Source organism: Zingiber officinale, chromosome 4A (genome assembly GCF_018446385.1).
Source record: "Zingiber officinale cultivar Zhangliang chromosome 4A, Zo_v1.1, whole genome shotgun sequence".
NCBI classification, from domain to species: domain Eukaryota; kingdom Viridiplantae; phylum Streptophyta; class Magnoliopsida; order Zingiberales; family Zingiberaceae; genus Zingiber; species Zingiber officinale.
The window spans coordinates 13,305,430-13,327,866 of record NC_055992.1 but is presented as its reverse complement, the minus strand read 5'-3'; positions in this window follow the sequence as shown (position 1 = coordinate 13,327,866).

Sequence of the window (22,437 nt, the reverse complement as noted above, 5' to 3'; positions counted from 1 at the left end):
ATTGCTACAATATAGTATAATTTGGAAACCATAAGCATTTTCTATCCAGAAAAAATCATCTTACTAATCCAGGAAAAGCTCCATAATTAAACATCACTATTGCATGTATGAAAATAGGAATGCTAAACAGATTTGCAACTGAACATCAATACCAAAACCATAGTGTATAAGAAAATTATATTGAAAAAGACACTACAACAATTTTGTTGCTGCAGCAAGGCTCTTCTTCGTAAAACAAAAAGAGACCATGTTATATTCACCAAGACTAAAAACTCTTGGATAGCTCAAACATGACTAGATTTGACTCAAAAACATATATACAAGTATAGGATAAGGAATAATTGAGTAAACCAACAAGAAAACATTAAATACGTTACTGCCATTGAAATGTTGCTACTACAGTGGAGATTTTTGTTTTGTTTTGTTTTTAGACTAAAATGAAGATAACATATATTTCATATCATAAATTAATACGGACTGTCCATAATAAAATAGCAAAGGTGTTAGATTATATAATATAAATTATATAATTAGAATTATTTGTTTATAGCCTTGAGGGTAATTTAATCTTTTTACCTTTTCAATTTAGGGTTTAGGATTTCTAATAATTAATTATATAAGACTTTGTACTCTTTATTTTCTTATAACCTTTCTTTTGGATTTATCAATAAAGACGACTATTTTTTTTGGCATCAATTTTTACATGATATTAGAGCCTTCATCTCTATGTTTTTGATAATTAGATTGAAGAACTGTTAATTCAATTCACAGTTTTTGCGGATCGAACTCCATAGTGAGTTCGCTGGAGGAGGGGGGGGGGGGGGTGGCAACGCGTCCCCACTCGAAGTTCGGACCGAAGCCTCGAAATTTTTTTTGGCGCAACCGTACAATTTTGATTGAGTTTCTTTTGTTTTCGCAATACTTGGTTTTGTTTGATGTTCGGTTATTCATGAGCACAATTTGTTCTATCATCATGAGTGGTTGCATATATTGGGGATATGTTATGAAAAATTTTTTGCGAGAAAAATCTATGTGGGGATATATTTCAGGTGTGCGAGTTCAACCTACAGACATTAATGCTGATGATTATACAAAGTCATTGGATGTTTTGGAGACCGATAATGTGAAGAATGGATCAATAATTCTGTTTCACGCTCCATTGATGCTCAATTGGCCAAGTACGAGACAACAAAAAAGATTTGGGATTATACACGCAGTCTAACTTTGCCAAACAATATCAATTAGAAGAAGATATATGTGCACTTTGACAGCAAGATATGGGGATTCAAGATTTTTATTCTGTCATGTCAGAACTATGAGACCAGTTAGCACTCACAGAATCCTTAGAATTGCGAGCATTCCCAGCTTATGTCACTCGTAGAGAAGAGCAACGTCTGGTCCAATTCTTGATGGCTCTTCGTGATGACTTTGAAAGATTGCGTGGAACAATTTTGTATAGTCCTCTTCCTTCCATTGATTCAGTAGTACATTAATTGCTAGCTGAGGAGATTCGTCTTAAGTCTCAGGTTGATAAGAGGACTGTTGCACCATCTACGCCATCTATTTTTGTAGCACCACAGCAATCTATGCCGCATAATCAAAGTAGGTCGACTTCGAAAGTTTCTAGTGATAAGTGTGCTTATTGTAAAGAAAAAGGACATTGGAGGTCTCAATGTCCATTATTGTTGAACAAAGGTAAACTACCGAAGCAGCAAAAACGACTACCACAGCAACAATATCAACAACAACGACCTCAACAACTACCATTGCTATATCAAAATGCTTTATGGAAATATGGTAATCAACCACAATAGTTGCCAAATGGACTATCTCAGTCTAGTAATGCAATGGTTGCCCCCTCTTTAGATCTTTATATGCTTGAGTAGTTTCAACAATTCCTTAGTTCACAGCCCTCTGCCATGTTTGCTTCTTATCATATAGGTTTGTCATCCTCCAGTACATCATGTATATCTTCCTCTTTATGGATCTTAGATTCTAGAGCTTCTCATCATATGTCACCTAACTTATCATCTTTTATCTCCTTATCTTCTAATTTATCTTTATCAGTTATGACGACTAATGGTACTCCAATGCCATTATTAGGTGTCGGTTCTGTTGTTACAACTTGCTTGTGTCTTCCTTATATCTATTATATTCCTGGTCTTACACTTAATCTTCTTTATGTTAGTCAATTGCCTGAGTCTGGATATTTAATCTCTTTTTCTTCGTCCAATTTTTATGTGCAGGACCCGCGATCTCAGAAGGTGATTGGGATAGGCCGTAGGCAAGGGGGACTCTATGTCTTGGATAAGCTTCGAGTACCAGATGTTGCAGCTTCTAGTGTCGATTTGTCATCTTTCCGATTGAGTCGTTCTTCTTCTGATTTTTATTTGTGGCATACTCGTCTAGGTCATGCTTCAGCCTCTCGTTTACAATTTTTTAGCTTCATATGGAGTATTAGGAACTTTAAAAAGTTATGCTATTTCATATTGTAGTGGTTGTAATCTGGCAAAATTTTCTGCATTACCTTTTAATAAAAGTCTATCTTTTTCTCCTAATCCTTTTGATCTTGTTCATTCTGATGTGTGGGGGCCTTCTCCTATTACTACAAAATGGGGGCTTTTATTGATGATTACATTTGCTATACTTAGGTTTATCTTATGAAACATAGATTTGATTATCTTATCATTTTCAATAACTTTAAAGCTCTTGTCAAAACTCAGCATTCAGTAGTTATCAAGTGTTTTCGTTGTGATTTAGGGGCGAATATGGTTCCAATAAATTTTCTCATTTACTTGCATCAGAAGGTACTATACATCAAACCTCGTGTCGAGAAACACCTGAACAGAATGGGGTTGCAGAGAGAAAATGTAAACATTTTATTGGGACAACTCGTTCATTCTTATTGTCTATAGATGTTCCTAGTATTTTTTGGGTAGAAGCAGTTGTAAAATACCGAAAAAATGGTGAATAATGATAAGGAAAATTTCCAAAATTTTTAAAAAAATTTCGAAAATTTTTCGAAGCTCGTATGGACGAGTTTACGGGGATAAAAACGGGGCTCGGGAAAGCCTGTTTGGGCTACCCCGTTTTAACAAGGAAAAGTTGATTTTCTTTATTTATTTTCTTTTCTCATTTTCTTTTCTTCGTTTCTTCCTCCCCGCGCGCCCGACGCCGAAGCCCTAACCACCCCGGCGGTTTCTTCTCCTCCCCTCCTTTACTTTGATCGCGCCGCACCTCTTCTACTCTTCCTCTTCATTTCTCCTCTTCTCTACCGATTTCGTTCCACTCTCCTCTTCCGACAGTCGCCCTCGCTGTGGAGACTACACAGCCGGCACCGCACGGAGCAGTGTCGACCTAGCGCCGCCGGACTCGCACCTTCTCTACCCGATGACACCGCCAGCTTACCTCCTACTTATTCCTCTTCTCTGTGAAGCCGAGCCATCGCCTAGTGCTGATCGCTCCTCAGACCTAGCGTCGACCACCGGAACAAGTCGGTGCCATCCTTCCTCTTGTGTCGTGCGCTAGTTTTGGTCTCTCGCCGGTGCATCTTTGCTCGGGTTTGGATTCGGACAGGAGTAAACAGAGCCGACTTCACCTGTGCCCTAGCATCGCTGTTGTGCCACTGTCGATTCACCTTCGACACCCTCTGCCCTAGCCTCCAGCCGCGTGCCCTAGTTGATCTTGGAGGTAAGTTAGTTGGAATTAGGTTATTGTTGGCAGTAATCTTCACTATGTTCTTGATCCTTTTCCTTGTTGTGAATCAAGGTCACGAGATTTGAGAGGAAGTGGTGAGTGGTATTCCTTCTTTGGAGTTCATCTGTTCACTAATTTTAGATGTTTGGTTTGTCTGGTTGATCAGTGAATCTCTTCTTGAATTCCGGCAGTGAAGTTTCCAGCAAGGGGTCTTGTTGTGGAGTACCTTTAGTCCAACAACCCACCTTGTGTCTTGCAGCCACGATCCTTTTTGTTGATCAACAGGAGGAAGTGAATTGAGGTGAGGTGTAGAAAAAAATGGATTTCGTAATTGGTTGTTTGTGTGTAAATGAATTGGGTTCCTGGTAGATAAGAATTGGATTTAGCTATTTGATATTGTGGTAGTAGCTAAATTAAAATGAATATATATATTGGTGACACAGGACTTTGACGCGAAACGAGCATCTCGATGTCGAAATTGGACCGGATACGATCCTTTCTATTGGAGGCGGGTACTTTAACTTTATGTCATTTGATATGCATAATAATGTTTTTAACAAATAGCAATGATTGCGTTTCTTATTTGCTTCGGTTGATCACTACCTGATTTGTTACATGCTTGCTTGTTTATTTGCTATGCACATCATGTTAGTATTTACCTGATTATACATACTTATAGAGGTAGTGATACAACCATGTTATTTATTATGTTCAGGACCTAGGGTTTTTGATACCTTATCTTATCTGTGTACCTTTGATTTGGTCATTGTCCTATGGTACACATTTTACATTTATGTATGGATATTGCTATGCTGTTCAGGATATTGCCATGTTTAGTGTCATGCATCATCTCGTATGATTGCATGCTGTGTGATAGTCTGCTCCATTATTGTCGAGCACATCGCCAGTTACATGTATCTGTATACACCACCACTCATGGGTTAGTGGTATATCAGACAGGTGTGTGGCAGTTCTGCTGTTTGGCTCCGTTGGTCTGGTGACTCAGTGTAGTAGCCGGCAGACGGTTCTGCTTTGTTTGGCTCCGCTGGTTTAGTGTAGCAGCGTGGTAGCCGGTAGGCGGTTGGACTCTGTTTGGCTCCGTTAGTCCGCTCATAGGTAGTGTGACGCAGTGTGGTAGCCGACATAGATTCCTCCCCGTCATCGTGTACCGGGAGATGAGAGCATTGAGCTCCCCCATTTATGATTTGGGGTAGGAGGATAGGTGTACTCCGACAGCATCTCATCCACTCGGTCACTCATCAGGAGCAGTGATGGCAGAGTGCACGGTTGTCATAGCCCTACCCACTCGGTCTCACCATTGTGTGTGAGATGGCTGACTGACGTCAGGGGTGACCATGACATTTGCATCATATGCATGATGCATTTATTGCTTGTGTTTGCTGCATTTACTTGCTGCATTTATATGGATACATATGATTGACATGCATACAAGATTTATGACACTTTCGGTCTGACGACCCTATTGTACTCATACCCTGGTCCTGGTTAGTATAGTTTTCTCCTGCTTGTTTCAGTTGCATTTATCCTTCTTGTATCAGGAGACTGTACGCATGATTAGTGCTGGTTGTTATTTTATTTATTATGCATATCAGTTGATACCCGCTGAATGTTGAACTCACACCCTCCTCCGTTGCTATTTTCAGGTTGATGCTGTCCGGAGAATTCCAGTCGCTAGTCCCCTGAAGACCTAGAGTTATTTGATCTTTTTGTTATGTCTCTTATTGCACTATCTGGACTTGTATTAGTTTACCTTATGGATACTGTCGATGAGCTTATTTGGATTTGTTTTACTACACGTCTGCCTAGACGGCAGAAGAGGTAAGTTGATTTTATCGTCGAATTTGAGCTTTATGAGTGTAGTGGAGTAGGACATCAGTTTTGTGCTTTATGAGTGTAGTTGAGTAGGGTTGTTTTTGAGTCTTCTTATCATTACTTCTTAGTTGTTCACTATTAAACTGCGTGGATGTTGGATGTGTGATTGTTGCTTATTTATTATTGTTATTGTTCCGGTCGTGTTGGCCGATGTATGTGTGGCCCTGGGGGGCGATGTAGAAAGTTTCAGATTGTCCGTCGTACAGGAAAGATGCTGTCGAAATTTCTTCGGACAGAGACTCCTCCGGGGCATGACAATTTATTTAAAAGGGGTCGCGCCGAGGATTGAACCGGAGACCTCTAGTTAAGCAAAGTCTTAAGTTGTTTCGGATGACCACGACCCGACCCCTCGGCCCCTTGGGCGGCCCAACTGGCGGCCCATTTGGCGGCCCCTTGGCGGTCCCTTGGGCGACCCAACCGGCGGCCCATTTGGCGACCCCTTATGTCGTCATCCGACGACCCTCGGCCGTGTTGTTACTCACAAAGACTTCCCACCCCTGGCTAGTGGATTTTTACCTTCCCTAGGATTCGAACTCTAGATCTCGAGGTTGAATACTAGAGTTTATGAATTCTGGTAGCCAAGTGAGCGCCGCTCACTTGGCTACCAGGATTCATAAACTCTAGTACTTAAGCCTGGAGGTCTAGAGTTCGAATCCTGGGGAAGGCAAAAATCCACTTGCTAGGGGTGGAAAGACCTAGTGAGTAACAGCACGGCCAAAGGGTCGTCGGTCGACGACATGAGAGGTCGCCAAATGGGTCGACGACATAAGGGCCGCCAGTTGGGCCGCCCAAGAGGCCAAAGGGCCGAGTTGTTACAACAGTTCTTACTGCTACTCATGTAATTAATAGGATTCCAATTTCTCACAATTTAGGTTTGTCTTATTTTCAAAAACTATATGATCATGCTCCTGATTATTCCTCTTTACGTGTTTTTAGTTGTACCTATTTTGTTCTCTGACAAAAAGTTGAGCGTGATAAGTTGTCCTCTAAATATGCTTTATATGTCTTCCTTAGTTATGGCGTTGGTCAAAAGGGATATCATTGTTTTAATCCAGTTAGTAAAAAATTATATGTCTCTCATCATGTTGTGTTTCTTGAGCATATTCCTTTCTTCTCCATACCTCTTTTATCACATGACATGACTCATGCAGATCTTATTCGCATTGATCCCTTCAGTATCGACATCGACGAAGCCTCCCCCACTGCTACTCTTCCACATGATGACTTCACTGAATCTAGTATTCTCGAGACACCTCCTCCACCTCCACCTCCCCCTCTGCCTCCTAAGATTGTTCCTTCACCTCCAGAGATTGCGAAAAATCCTATTCGTCGATCTACTCATCCTCGTAAGTCTACTAAACTACCTGATTTTGCTTATTCTTGTTATTCTACTTCTTTTGCCTCTTTTGTTGCCTCTATTTTTCATCTTTCTGAGCATTTGTCCTATAGAGAAGTTGTTGGTAATCCTCTTTGGCAGAATGCTATGGACGAGGAATTAACTGCTCTGCATCATACTCATACTCATACTTGAGATTTGGTACCTCTACTACCAGGGAAACGTGCCATTAGTTCTCGTTAGGTCTATAAGATCAAAACTAAATCTGATGGTTCTGTCGAACGGTACAAAGCTCGTCTTGTTGCTAAAAGTTACTCTCAGGAGTATGGCATGGATTATGAGAAAACTTTTGCCCCTGTTGCTAAAATGACCACTGTTCATATGTTAATTGATGTTGCCTCTATTCGTCAATGGAAAATATCTCAGATGGATGCCAAAAATGCTTTCTTAAATGGTGATCTTCAAGAAGAAGTGTATATGGTGCCCCCTCCTGGAGTTGGTCACCGATTTGGTGAAGTTTGCAGACTTCGCAAAGCTCTCTATGGATTCAAACAAGCACCACATGCTTGGTTTGCCAAGTTCTCCACGGTGGTTATCTCACTTGGCTTTCATCCCAGTAATCATGATTCAACTTTATTTGTCAAGTGCACGCGTGCAGGTCGTATACTTTTGTCTTTATATGTGGATAACATGATAATTATTGGTGATGATTTTGATGGAATTGAGTGTTTGAAATTTGAATTAGCTCGTTGTTTTGCTATGAAAGACTTGGATTTACTACGCTATTTTTTTGGGGATTGAGATTGCCTCTTCACCTAAAGGTTATCTCTTGTCTCAGTCAAAGTACATAGCTGTTCTATTTGAGCGTACACGTCTCATTGACAACAGGGTAGTTGATACTCCCCTTGAGACTAATGCTAGGTACTCTTAATTAGATGGTTCTCCTTGGCTAGATCCTAACCTCTACCGTACAGTTGTGGAAGCTTAGTTTATCTCACTGCGACTTGTCTTGATATTACGTATGTTGTATATGTGGTTAGTCAATTTGTCACTGCACTGACTACAGTTCATTGGGCTGCTGTTCTTCACATTCTTCGGTATCTTCGGGGAACTCAATTTCAGAGTCTCTTATTCCCTTCTACTTCCTCATTAGAGCTCTGTGCATACTCTGATGCTGATTGGGTGGGTGACCTTACGGATCGTAAGTCAACCACTGGCTTCTGTATTTTTCTTAGAGATTCTCTTATCTCTTGGAAAAGTAAGAAGCAAGATGTTATTTTGAGATTATCCATAGAAGCTGAGTATCATACCATGGCTACCACTACTTGTGAGATTGTTTGTCTACGTTGGCTGCTTGCAAATATGAGAATTTTTTTTCAGAAACCTACTTCTCTTCATTATGATAATCAGAGTGCCATTCATATTGCGCACAATACAGTTTTTCATAAGAGAACGAAGCATATTGAGATAGATTGTCATTTCACTCGTCATCATCTACAGATTGACACTATCACATTGCCTTTTGTTCCTTCCTCACTGCAGATAGCTGATATGTTTACCAAGGCTCATTTCGCTTTGCGCTTCCGATTTTTATCTGACAAACTCTCAATGCTTCTGGCTGTAGCATTGTGAGTTTGAGGGGGGATGTTAGATTATATAATTAGAATTATTTATTTATAGCCTTGAGGGTAATTTAGTCTTTTACCTTTTCAATTTAGGGTTTAGATTTTTTGATAATTAACTATATAAGACTTTGTACTCTTTATTTTCTTACAACCTTTATTTTAGATTCATCAATAAAGATGACTACTTTTCTTTGGCATCGATTTCTACAAAAGGTATATTCAAGCAATCTAACATTTGGCATCCTAAACAAAACTATGTTTATGGACAAAAAATAAATTTAAATATTACTTGTAAAATGTTATCCTTATAGGTGAACCTTGTAAATGCTTGCCGGCGGGGCAGACACGTGAGTTGCATGTCGTGCTAGACAACCATGGTAGCAGCAACAGAGTTGCGATTTGGTCGTGCACACGACCAAAGCAACAACTATGATAGTGGCCGCATGACGAGATCACATCAATAGATGCGGCGGGTGCCACGTGAGGCGGTCTCAATTGGTTGCAGGAGATAGATAATAAAATAAGAAAAGAGATTAGGGATTGTTGTCCGTCTTCTTGAAAGAGAGACGAAGGGAGACAATAGAGAGGAAGGCGGAGCACAGAGGATTTAGGGAAGAGAGGAAGGTGAAATCACAAAGGGCGGCAGTAGAGAGGAAGGCGGAGCGTGAAGGGTTTTGGGTAGAGAAGAAGGAGAAATCGAGAAGGGCAGTGATAGGGAGGAATTTTGGGGCGAAGTCATAGATTAATGCGGGTGCAATACATTGGGCTAAAATACTAAAATTTTAACTTTTAACAGCGCACTTTACGCACATTGTTAATATTTAATTTTAACAAACTTTAAACAACGTACTTTATGTGTTGTTAATATTTAATTTTAACAAACTTTAAACAACGTACTTTATTTGCTGTTAATATTTAATTTTAACATCGTACTTTACATGTCGTAAAAACATTTATTGATAGCACTTTTTATGCATGCCATCATTTGTAAAGTTCGCAGCGCGATTAATTGGGCACACTGTAACGAAAAACCACATTTGTTGGGTTTCGACAGAGAGGGAGTTTAAGGTTTATGACAGAAAAATTTCGATAAAGAAGGAGTCGCGAGGTAAGAGCGGAGGTTTTAGAGATAGTGACAGAAAGAATTTTAGCTTTAGGGATTTTATGGAAAGAATTTGGTTAATGATTCGCGAGGTGGGAGTAGAGTTTTAGGGATTTAAAAATTAAAAAAATTAAAGACTATTAACAACGTGTTCTATGCGCTGTTAATATTTTGTTTTAACATCATACTTTGTATGCTGTAAATAATATTTATTGACAGCGTGCATTTTTTGTACGCTGTCATTTACATAAGTATAATAATATTAATAGCACTCTCCACATGCCACTAATATTAAGTTTTAACAGCGCATTCTGCACGCCATAGAAAAGTTTATTGACAATGTACTTTTTCTGCACGCCATCGTTTGTATAAACATTATTTTATCCGCAACGCATATAATTGGGCACGCCATAAAAACTATTATTAATAGTGCACCCTAACTGCGCACCTTTGATGATACACTACAGAAAGTCATATTTGTTGTAGTGTCACAACAAGAATACAATGAAAGAAAAAAGTAAATATACAATACAAATAAACCTTGCTTGCTTGATCTCTTGTTGCTTGTAGATGTTTCTTGAAGCTTGGGAAACACTCAACACTTTTCTTCCAAAAACTCTAAGACTGGCAAAGAAGGGCAGAGAAGAAGAAGTTTGAATCCTTCGAAGAAATACCTTTTATCTCACAGATTAGGCTTCCAATCGATTGACCTTATCTCCCAATCAATTACCATGTCAGATCCGAACAAATCCAGCTGTTCAAACATCGCAATAACTCTTTTTTATTTCTCCCAATTGATTACCTAATTGATTAACTGGCTTTAATTGATCACTTGATCAATTACGAAGCCCACTGTGCATTCATGAATTAATCCCAATCGATTACCTAATCAATTAAACTCCTCGTGAGGAAGCTACTGTGCTTCGTGAAAAAACTCCTCTTGATCGATCAGCTAATCAATCAAGCATGCTCCCAATCAATTACCTAATCGATTGAGACACTGTTTCACAAAGAAAAACTCCCAATTGATCACCTGATAAATTGATGTAGCCCTTGATTGATTGCCCAATCGATCTAAAACCTTTCGGTTTCACTAAGAAAGGCTTTCAATTGATCACCTGATCGATTGGCTTTGACCCAATCAATTACCCAATTGATTGCCCAACTCACTTAACCTGAGCCTAGGATTCCCTTGCTCAATATCTAGTCAACCATGATTTGTTGGGACTTCTTCACTGAGTGCCCAATCAACCTTTGATCCACTTGAATTTTTCATCTCATGTCAACTTCCCATTGAACTTCCAATCACCAAGTGCGGTCCTCCTTGACCTACTTAGATTTTCCTCTTGCCTAACCGTAGTTAGGACTTCCCTCTTGTCAACGTACTGTCCTTCTTGACTCACTTAGATTTTCCTCTTGCCTAATCATATTTAGGACTTTTCTCTTATCAACGTGCGGTCTTCCTTGACCCACTTAGGTGATGTTTGGTTAAATGATGGAAATGACTATGGGTATGGATTTGATAGTAAGGTGGAATGGAAATGAAACCCACCTAGTTATATAGGTTTGGTTGATTCCCATTATCTAGAAATTATTCCCAAATTGCCATTCCCAAACCTACAATCCAAACACTATCTTTTACTATCATTCCATTCTCTCATTCCCAAACCCATCAACCAAACACCCTCTTAAACTTTCCTTTACCTAACCATAGTTAGGATTTCCCTTGCTAATGTGCGGTCCTCCTTGACCCACTAGGACTTTCTTTTACCTAACCACAGTTAGGACTTCGCTTGCCAAGGTACGATCCTTCTTGACCCACTTGGACTTTTCCTTGCCTAACCCTCAAGTTAGGACTTTGTCTTGCCTAACATTTAGTTAGGACTTTATCTTGCCTAATCCTCGAGTTAGAACTTTGCCAGTCAAATATCTAGTCCTCCACGACCCACTTGACTTTCCTCTCACATATCATCAAATATCCGATCAAACTTAATCTACTTGACCTCCTTCAGATAGTTTCCAAACATGTTGTTTAAACATTGAAACAAAAACACGAATCCACTCAAGCTTAGTCAAACTAGATTGGTCAATTTTGACCTAGGGACAATTGCACCAACAATCTCTCAATAATATTTTTTTTGAAGTTTGATAATATGTTTAAGTTATGATAACCCATATTAACCCAATTCCATGTCAAATGCATGAATGTGAGTTGTAGGATCGAAAGCGATAGGGGGGGGGGGGGGGGGGGGGTTGAATAATTCTCATGATCTTTTTTTACGTTTTTTTGTGAAAATACTAGGAGTAATAAAAGCAGCAGAAATAAGAAAAAGCTAACACTTTTGTTTTTACTTGGTTCAGAGTCTGTGACGACTCCTACTCCAAGGCCTTCGACCGACAATCGTTTTCGTTGGAAAATTAACTAACAGTTCGATGATTACAAAGAACTTACAAAAATGATTACAAGTTTACATAATATAAATTATATCGACGGTATGAAAATCCGATGTAGAGCGTAGTTGTCAGAGCAGCGTCACAACATTGTAGTCGAAAGTCAGAGTAGATTGGTGAGCATAAGAGTTATAGCTTGAAGTGTTGTGAGTACTATTTTGAATTATGGCCGAATAGTACTTTTATAGGAAGTTGAAGGCACCTCCAACCTCGTCCGAGGCACCTCCAGCTACAAGAATTATCTTGTAATCTTTGAACTAGATAAGCTCCATAGACTTCACTCTTTATCCATTTGAGGGTGCCTTCAGGCGCTTCGAGGCGCTATCCAATGTGCTCTTGGGCACCTTCCATGCGCTCCAGGGTGCCTCCCATAGTGTAAATTTTATCCTTGAAGTTTATTTGCATGAGGTCACCTCCGCCCTATCCAAGGCGCCTTTGCGCAGCTCCAAGGCACCTCCGAGCAGCTCAAAGGTGTTGGTGCAATTGACCCAAGTTTGATCGGTATGATCATGATTTTGATATGTGTGTCAAAGAGTTTAAGTTATCCTTTCATATTGGTTTGATATGTATGTTTGAGTTATGCAGGACTTGGTAAAACACACACGAGGAGAAATGGAGAGGAGCCGCGGGCTCGGGTGCATCTGAGGGGCGAAGACTGAGGAAGAGGGCTTCAAAGACAACTCTGGAAAGGATGAGTGGGAGTGAATGTAAGGTACCAGTCGGCTGGTACTTGGACCAGTCGACTGGTCCAAATTCACGATGAGCACAAAATGCTTCTGTGCTTGTCGGCTGCGAAGACCAATCGACTGGTGTTGGCACCAGTCGACTGGTATATGGTTGTTGGCAGAAAAAAAATTCTACAGAGAGCCGTTGGCTGTGTCTAGCGGCTACATCAGTCAACTTATGCATGGACCAGTCGACTGATATCGGGTTGAGTTGATTTGTTGATCAACTTTCTCCACTTATAAAAGAGGAGCTTTGGGACATGAAGAAGGTTACTGATTATTGTTGAATCACTCCTTTGTCATTGTCCAAAGCTTCCAAGCCATACTCTTTTTCCTACTCTTAATCTCCATCTTGTAAAAGAAGAAGAAGAGTGCTTTGTGAGAGGTTGTACTTCTCCGAGAAAGAGTAAGCTCTAGCTGGAGATTATCAGGGACTGATCCACCGAAGGATCAAGGGTTCGTCCACCTCAAGGTCACGTCGTGGAGTAGGAGTAAGCAATCTCTGAACCACGTAAAGGAATTGTGTTAGCGTTTGTATTATCTCTTGTTTGTTTTCATTGTTTTAGTTTTCATATTTCCACTACGCACTAATCTTTTGTAGAGAAGCAATTGAAGTTGGGGGTGACCTATCTATCCAACCCCCCTTCTAGATGGGCACCGATCTCCTACAAGTGGTATCAAAGCGAGGAAGCCCTTCAACAGACTAATCGCCAAGAAAAGCAACATCATCAAATGGCCGACTCAAGCATTCATCCACCCAAATTTGAAGGAGAATTCTGTTGGTGGAAAAAGAGAATGGAGGTAATTTTTGAAACCAATTTTGATATTATGCTAATCATGGAAAATGATTTCGAAATGCCTAGGGATCAAAACAATGAGATATTAGAGAAAATAAGATGGAACAAGAAGCAAAGGGAAGAGCATCTAGCAAACTCAAAGGCCTTACATCATCTACTAAATATCCTTCCCCAATAAGAAGTAACAAGGGTTGGAAACTACTCAAGCGCCAAGGAATTATGGGAAAAACTAGTAGAACTTCATGAGGGGACATTGGAAGCAAAACTAGCAAAAAGGGATCTTCTCCAAACTCAACTCAACAATATCAAACTAGAAAAAGGAGAAAAGGTATCAATACTTCACGCTAGGATTAAAGAAATTTTGAATGTACTAACAAGTGTAGGTGAGAAACTTTCAAACCAAGATATTTTGATGAAAGCCATCAATCCTTTCCCAAGAACCACAACTTGGAGCTCTATTGTAGATTCATTCTACATTTCAAAGGATCTAAAGAAGAGCTCTCTAGATGAATTCTTTTCAACTATGGAGCTCCATGAGACTCGGATTGAAGGATTAGATGGAGAAGCCAATAGATCAAGAGGAGTATCCCTTGTGGCAAACAAGGGAAAGGGGAAGAAGAAGAAATCTCCATCTCCACCATCTTATGATTCCGAGAAGTCAAGTGCCTCAATGAATAACAATCAAGAGGCGTATATGGTAAGGAAAATGAGAAGGGCATTTAAAAGGTTTTCAACTAACAAATCTCATGCTAGGAAAGGCTAAAGAAGCAAAAGTATAACAAGGAGGGTTATTTGCTATAATTTCTAAGGAAAATGGCACATGAGGGATGAATGCCCTCTCTTGAAGAAGAAAGAATTAGGGAATAAGGAAGAGAAGAGGAAGTCAAAAGAAAAGGGGAAGAAGGTCAAAAACCTAAAAGCAACATGGGATGATCCATCATCATTGGAGGAAAAAGAGCACCATGTATCCCATTTTGCTCTAATGGGAATTGATGATGTAGCCTCCACCTTATCCGAACAAGAAGAAGGAAGGAGCTCAAGTGAAGATGAAAAAGGGAGCTCAAGTGAAGGGAGAGGTCAAACATCAGATTCATATGTCTCAGTAAATGAGGTATACAATCTTCTTCCTCATGTTTTAATTAAGATTATTAAAAATACAAATGAGGATTTGTTCAAGGTAAAAAGGAACAATAAGTCCTTGAAAAATAATATTATTTGCCTTGAAGAAAAATTAGAATCCATGTGTTCTAAGGACAATGATATGTATGCTTCCTCTACAAATTCAAATGATTCATGTTTAGTAGAAGAAAATAAGGTCTTAATGGAAAAGGTAGAATACCTAACCAATGCCCTTAGAAAATTTAAAAATTAGATCCAAAACCCTAAACATGATAATTAGGATCCAAAGGGCAAGTTTCAACAAAAAGGGTTTAGGGTATAAGGAATCCAACAATGAAAAAATCTATCATTGTCTAATTGCTAGGGGCAACCCAAGACAAAGACCATAGATAGGAAATGGATTACTAAGGAGTATTTGGTAAACCTAATTAAGAAGAACCTCTATTAGGTACCAAAATCAATTCTTAAGGGTTAGAGGATTTTAGGTCATGTCAACCATGGAAATCATAATTCTAATTTTTTGTGGTTGACTTGAGACCTTAAGGGAGAGCACTTAGCTTTGATAGAAATTCATGATAAAGAGGGCTAAGTAGAGGTTACCTTTATTTCATCTCACAATGACTTGCATTATTTTCTAAATATAAATGTGAGATGATAGGATGGTACTAATAATTCACTTATGCTTATGACATTTTGATGAGTTATAAAATGTATCAAAATTTTGAGTAATTATAGACCAACTATAGGGAAAGTAAATATTTAATTAATAGACATCTTGCCCATAGATCATAGTTGTACACTTCAAATGTTTTGAAAATAATTATATTTTTTATTTACAGTGAATAGTTATTTTGAAACATATGATTGCAAAACTGAGTTTAAAATTGATATATAATTATATGTTTTTGAGATTTGGTCAAAATTTCAAAAATACTTTGACTTTTCATGAAAACATATTTTTCCTAGTTAAAGGGCATTTCAAGAAATATGTTTACCAAATTTCATGATTTTTTTGAATTTTTTGGATTTTTTTATGCATTTCTGAAGTTGGATGCAGAAGGCTGAAATTCAGTTTCAGAATGTACCAGTCGACTGTATCAGCTACCAGTTGACTAGTACCAGCTTTCCAGCATACTGTTGCTTTTTAAAATCAAATTTTTTTGTCAAAATTTGGTCAGACTTGATGCCATAGAATGTATGATTGTTTGGTACAATTTTTTTTGATGGTGTCAAAAGGGGAGAAATGGATAGGTTTAAGTTAGAAACCTTTATTTCCATACTTGTGTGCAAAACTTTAAAATTAAGGTTGAAAGCATATGTTTAGGGGGAGCTTGGTTTTATGTTTCATGTTTACATATTTCTTGTAATTTCCAAAGTTATTATTTGTGTCTAACTTAAACATATTGCCACACATCAAAAAAGGAGAGATTGTTGGTGCAATCGACCCAAGTTTGATCAGTATGATCATGGTTTTGATGTGTGTATTAAAGAGTTTAAGTTAGGCTTTTATATTGGTTTGATATGCGTGTTTGAGTCATGCAGAACTTGGTGAAACACACATGAGAAGCTTGGTGCGGTCAAGTTTGGGAAGCTCATCCAAGGGCTCGAATCCTTGAGTCAGTGAAGGATGGTGTGGAAGGGATCCGAGGGACCGCCAAACGAGGAGAAATGGAGTAGAGTCAAGGGAAACAGACTTTAAGGCAACGTGAAGGATGGCACGGAGAGGAGCCGCGGGCTTAGGTGCATATGAGGGACGAAGGCCGAGGAAGAGAGCTTCAAAGGTGACTCCGGAAAGGATGAGTGGGAGTGAATGTAAGGTACCAGTCGATTGGTACTTGGACCAATTGACTGGTCTAAATTCACGAAGAGCACAGAATGCTTCTGTGCTTTTCAGCTGTGAAGACCAGTTGACTGGTGTTGGCATCAATCGATTGGTATATGGCCGTTGGCAGAAAAAAAATTCTATAGAGAGTCGTTGGCTGTGTCTAACGGCTACATCAGTCGACTGGTGCATGGACCAGTAGACTAATGTCAGGTTGAGTTGATTTGTTGATCAACTCTCTCCACTTATAAAAGAGGATCTTTGGGACATAAAGGAGGTTACTGATTATTGTTGAATCACTCCTTTGTCATTGTCCAAAGTTTTCAAGCCATACTCTTCTTCCTACTCTTAATCTCCATCTTGTAAAAGAAGAAGAAGAGTGCTTTGTGAGAGGTTGTACTCCACCAAGAAGGAGTAAGCTCTAGCTGGAGATTGTCGGGGACTAATCTACCTAAGGATTAAGGGTTCGTCCACCTCAAGGACACGCCGTGGAGTAGGAGCAAGCAATATCCGAACCACGTAAAGGAATTGTGTTAGCATTTGTATTCTCTCTTGTTTTCTTTCATTGTTTTAGTTTTCGTATTTTCGCTACGCACTAATCTTTTGTAGAGAAGCAATTGAAGTTGGGGATGGCCTAGCTATCCAACCTCCCTTCTAGCCGGCCACCGATCTTCTACATAAGACACCTTGAGTACTATTCACCCAAGGCTAACTTGTGTATTTTAGCTCCTGTAAAATATGTTAGTCTAAAAACTCTACAAAATAGAGTTAGGACAATATAATAATATTTACTAATTAATTTGATAGTCTTGGGACTGTCTAGTTCTGACTTTTGAATTTTATGTGAAACCTGAAGTCGAACCAACATCTATCGTTCCCTCAACAGGGAATGTGTCCTCACCTACTCCTCTCAGGAGAGTTTACTTGATGTCAAACTGTTCCTCTAGACCGTTTGGACTTTTACTTGGCATTCAAAACTTTAGGACTTTTCGCTGGACATCTGATCCCCGACCTATCCAGTCTTCCACCTGGTGTCCGTTACCTCCAGGACTTTCACCTACTATCCTCGACTAGTAGGATTTTTCACCTGATGTCCTCAACCTGCTAAGACTTCTTCCCAGTCCCTTGGAATAGGACTTCCTTGCCTAGTTGCAACTAGGACTTTCCACCTACCTAGTATTCACTATGACTTTTACCTTGCCTAAACCCACTTAGGATTTTTCTGCACACTCAGTCAGACTTATTAGAATCACAATAATCTTTAACTTTGAATCCTTTACCATTATCAAAACTTGGGTTCAATCATCTAGTGCTTCTTGCACCAACATTAGTTTCTAACTTAAATCCCACATTTTATCCCCTTTAACACACATCAAAAACTCTTCACTTTTAGAGTTAATTTTGTTAAAGGAACTTAATAAAAATCTCATATCTTTTATTGTATCCTATGTTCAACCTTGAGCATAACTCTATCATAATAAAGGTTTCTAATCTTTCATTGTTTCCAATGCTCATCCTCGAACATTCATAACAATGAAGGTTTCCTACATTCCATTGTTTCTTCATCCTTATATAAAAATCATGCTTTTAAGGAAGACTTCCCTCTAAAAGCATGCACTAAACTTCTATCATTGCACTAATAATGATTTGGAGTTCCTAAACTTTTAGAAAATCTATAATTAAAGTTTTGAGGTTTAAAATTCAACTTTAAAACTAAACCTCCTCATAAACTCCATGTTAGTCCCCTTTAACCATTCTTTTCTTATTTTTCATCAAGAAAATTTATCCTTAGATACTTATTAAAGCATTTTAGAGGGTTAAGAATGGCTAACTTAACTAAACATGGCTTAATAGACTAAAATTAGACCACTTAAATCAAAAACATTCTTCCTAATTGATTGGTTTTTGCTATCAATCGATTCCGACATATCTTAATCGATTAAAGTTGGGTTTCAATCGATTACTGCCACTTTAATTGATCAGCTGATCTATCCAGAAGGCTTCTGTTAGTTAAAATCTCATTATCAATCAATCACTCGATTAATTAACATTTTCTAATCGATCACCTGATCGATTAGATGATTTTCTGAATTCAATTTCAGATCCGATTTCAAAAACTCATAAACAATTCTACGATTATCAAAAAATCATGAAATTTTACGTAGACATTACTTATATCATATACTATCAGGGAAAAGAATAGTTATTTATAAAAATAACTTCTATTGTCAAAGATTGATATAAAATTGGACACCATTAAAAAACTTCAATGTTTCACTCTATTTTATATCCAACTAATTAGTGGTGATTCCTATCAAAAGATAGATTTCACCAACGTTTTCTAAAATAATTTTAAAATAAATTTTCAACCACAATCTTTGGACTAAATGCACATGACTTATACATTTTCTTTCACCATGATTGGACTTCATATAATCCATTATTTGATGAACCTAAAACTCAAATAAATGCATTAAATCAACATTTTGAGTTTTATTTATCTTCCTAATATCTCTTTTGTATCTAATGTGTCTCAAAAACACATACAAGTCAAACATTATAGTTTTTGTGAGATGTAACTTAGGTTTTTCTTAACTAAGGGATCATGCATTTCTAACTAGACATTTAACTTTGATAATCCAACCTAGAATGTCAATATATATATATATATATATATATATATATATATATATATATGAATGCAAAAGCAATGATGTCATGACATATGATAGGACACACAATCATGACAATTTTAGCATAAAAAATACCTAGATTTTCTATCTAAGCATAATTAACTAATTGATAAATTTAAAAATAATCCTTAGTTACCCTTATCTCCTAAGAAAATGTCAAAATCTTAACTTGTCATTTCTTTGACTTCTATCATATTTGTTCCGATTTAATTAAGCCTAAATATTTAAATGTTTATTGGCACACTCTTACTCTTTCTAGAGTAAAAATTAAACCTTTTCATTTTTAAGATATAACATTACCTTGAAAATGTCCCAAAGTGCTAACTTTGTCATGGTTGGGTTAACCACCCTTCCATTTAGAGTTAACACACTCTAAATCTATTTACGGTGTAGAAAACATACTCTTAGGAATCTAAAATCTATTGGTGCTCCTTGGGTGTTCTAGGTACTCACTAAGGATAACTTCCCTTAATACCTTCTTGATGACCTTCCTAGGCTTCTTAGAAGCCTTAGTCACACTAATCTCCTCTATGTTAACTCTAGGGATACTTTCCCTTGTGACTTTCTTAATGACTTTCTTAGGCTTCTTAGTGTTGGTCCTGTGTGGCCGACAAGAGGGGGGTGAATTGCCTGAAATTATAAATATACCCTTCTCATGATTTTTAACTTTGACTAATAAACACTTGTTATAAAATAGAAATTAATTGCATAAAAGTAAACGAGGCTACCAAATTTACATGGTTTACAATAGAGGAGGTTGCTAATCCGAGACGAATGACGCACACTATCAGAACTCCTTCTTCGAGGAGCTACTTTGGGTGTCGAGACCAGTTTTGTCTAGCCAGGGCACCTTGTCGAGGCGCCCCTATACGAAGACGGACCATCTTTCACCTGTTGCATAGTTGTTGCGACGCAGATAATCTTTATCCACGCCCAAGTGCCCGGATCCCTTCCAAGCACCCGAACAGTGCCACGTCAACAACAGTCAGTTTCGACCAGTGCGCTATAAATAGAGTCCTGGTATTCTCCTTTCAGTAAAACACACTTTGTACTTCAAGTTTCATTCCATTTTTCATTCTCGAGTGATATTTTCATGTATGAGGCTTCTCCGTCTCCGACGTTTTGTTTGAGAAGGGCGTAGCGCAGACGGTGGGCGCATGGTATCTCTGGCGTAATGGTCAGGAGTCGATTCTCAGGAACTGACGACCTGGGGTTTACCCCGCCATCGCCTATGACCTGTGTACCTGCATGAACCTCCCTCCATATCCGTGGGGCCGACACTAGGGGGGCCGCTAAGGTAGCGGATCTACCTTTTTTTGAGGAACAAAAAACTCATCACTAGACTCACAAATCTCAGAGAAAAGGTAACCAATCAAGATTCACTAAGGTATGTGCTTAACGCCTTTCCTAGAACTCTTGAATGGTTAACTCTAGTAGATGCATATTTCATCTCTAGAGATTTAGAGGTAAGTAATTTAGAAGAGTTATTCTCCATTTTTAAAGTTCATGAGTCTAGATGTACAGATTTTAAGAAGGAGTCGAAGCACAACATTACCTTGAAGATAAAAATAGATGAACCAGAATTTGAAACTTCTCTTGACGATGATGAAACGACATTTATGGTAAGGAAGTTTAAAAAATTCTTTAAAACTAATAAAGTCAATCAAGTGCAGGCTAAAAGAAGAAAAAGGAGAGCGAGATGTTATCACTGCAATGAAAAAGGGCACGTCAAAGATAACTGCCCAAAACTGAAGAATAAAGATAAGGATAAGGACAAGGACAAAAGATCAACTTAGAAGAAACACAAGAATCTAAAGGCGACATGGGACGAAACATCGTTATCAGATTCAGAAGTTATAGCCTATGCCGAATTTGCATTGATGGCAAGTCACCAAGAAGATGATGAAGCAAGCACATCTGAGATGAGCATCGAGAGTATAGATGAAGGGAGAGAAACGTCAGAAGAAAACAGTTCTACGGGGGGAGCTTCAAATAATGAGATCGACAATGTAAGTCAGGTATGATCTCTACCTCTTGATAAGTTATTTAAATATATAAAAATAATATTAAAAAATTCTTGTAAATTAGAAATTGAAATGGAAAATTTAAAAAGAAAAATGAGGAATTAAAAATAACCTTAGCAACATCATGTCGACTAGAAGATTTCGATAAGATAAAAATAAAAAATGAAAAATTAAAAGTAGACATAGAAAATTTAAAAATTATGCATGTTCACATGTTCAATAAATTATAAATTATCAAGAACTTAATTGGTATTTTAGATATCATAATGGACAAATTAAAAAATTATCACCGAAATATATTCCTAGAAAGTTTTTGATTAACCCGGTTAGAAGGAACCTATATTGGGTTCCAATATCGTGCTTAAATTAAAATTTTTATACATGTCATACTTTTAAATTGATTTAATTTTTTTTGGGTTCTTAAAATTATCCAAATAAACTATTTTAGATAATTTCTATTAGAAAATAAATTTTTTTAAATTTTTTTGAGAAAGAAAATTTCATTAGAAAATTTTTAAAATTTTTCTAATCATTGAATTAGTTTTTATGAATTTTTTAACACAAATCATATTTTTAATTTAAAAATAATTTGCAGAGTTATTTTTATAAAATTTATTTTTTCTGTGAAAATATATCATATTGTCTATCAAAACAAATATTTTTAAAATTTTTTGATTGTTGTTGAATTTTCTATAATTTATTTATCTAAATATAAATTTTTAATATTAAATTTTTTGAAAATTTATTATTTTTTTGTAAAAATACTTGCTTTATTACATTTTCATAAAATTCTTCATGATTTTGTGAGCTTAGAAACTATTTTAAGCATTTTTTAAATAATAGAACTTACTGGAAGAAATAATTTATTATTACTTAAATTAATTTCATGAATTTGTGAAAATTTTATCTCTACTTTAGACGTATATTCTTCCAAACAGCTTTATAAATCACAACAATTTTCAAAAGTTACATTTCAAAATTTTTTATGATAGTCAGTTTTTCCCTTAGAACTTAATTTTGATTTATTTCCAAGTTATTTTTCAAACATTTTTCCTATTTTTAATGTGATCAAAGGGGGAGAATTAGAGATTAAGTTTAGGAGAGATACATTTTCTTTTTGTATTAAATATTATTAATTGTAAATTATGTACTTG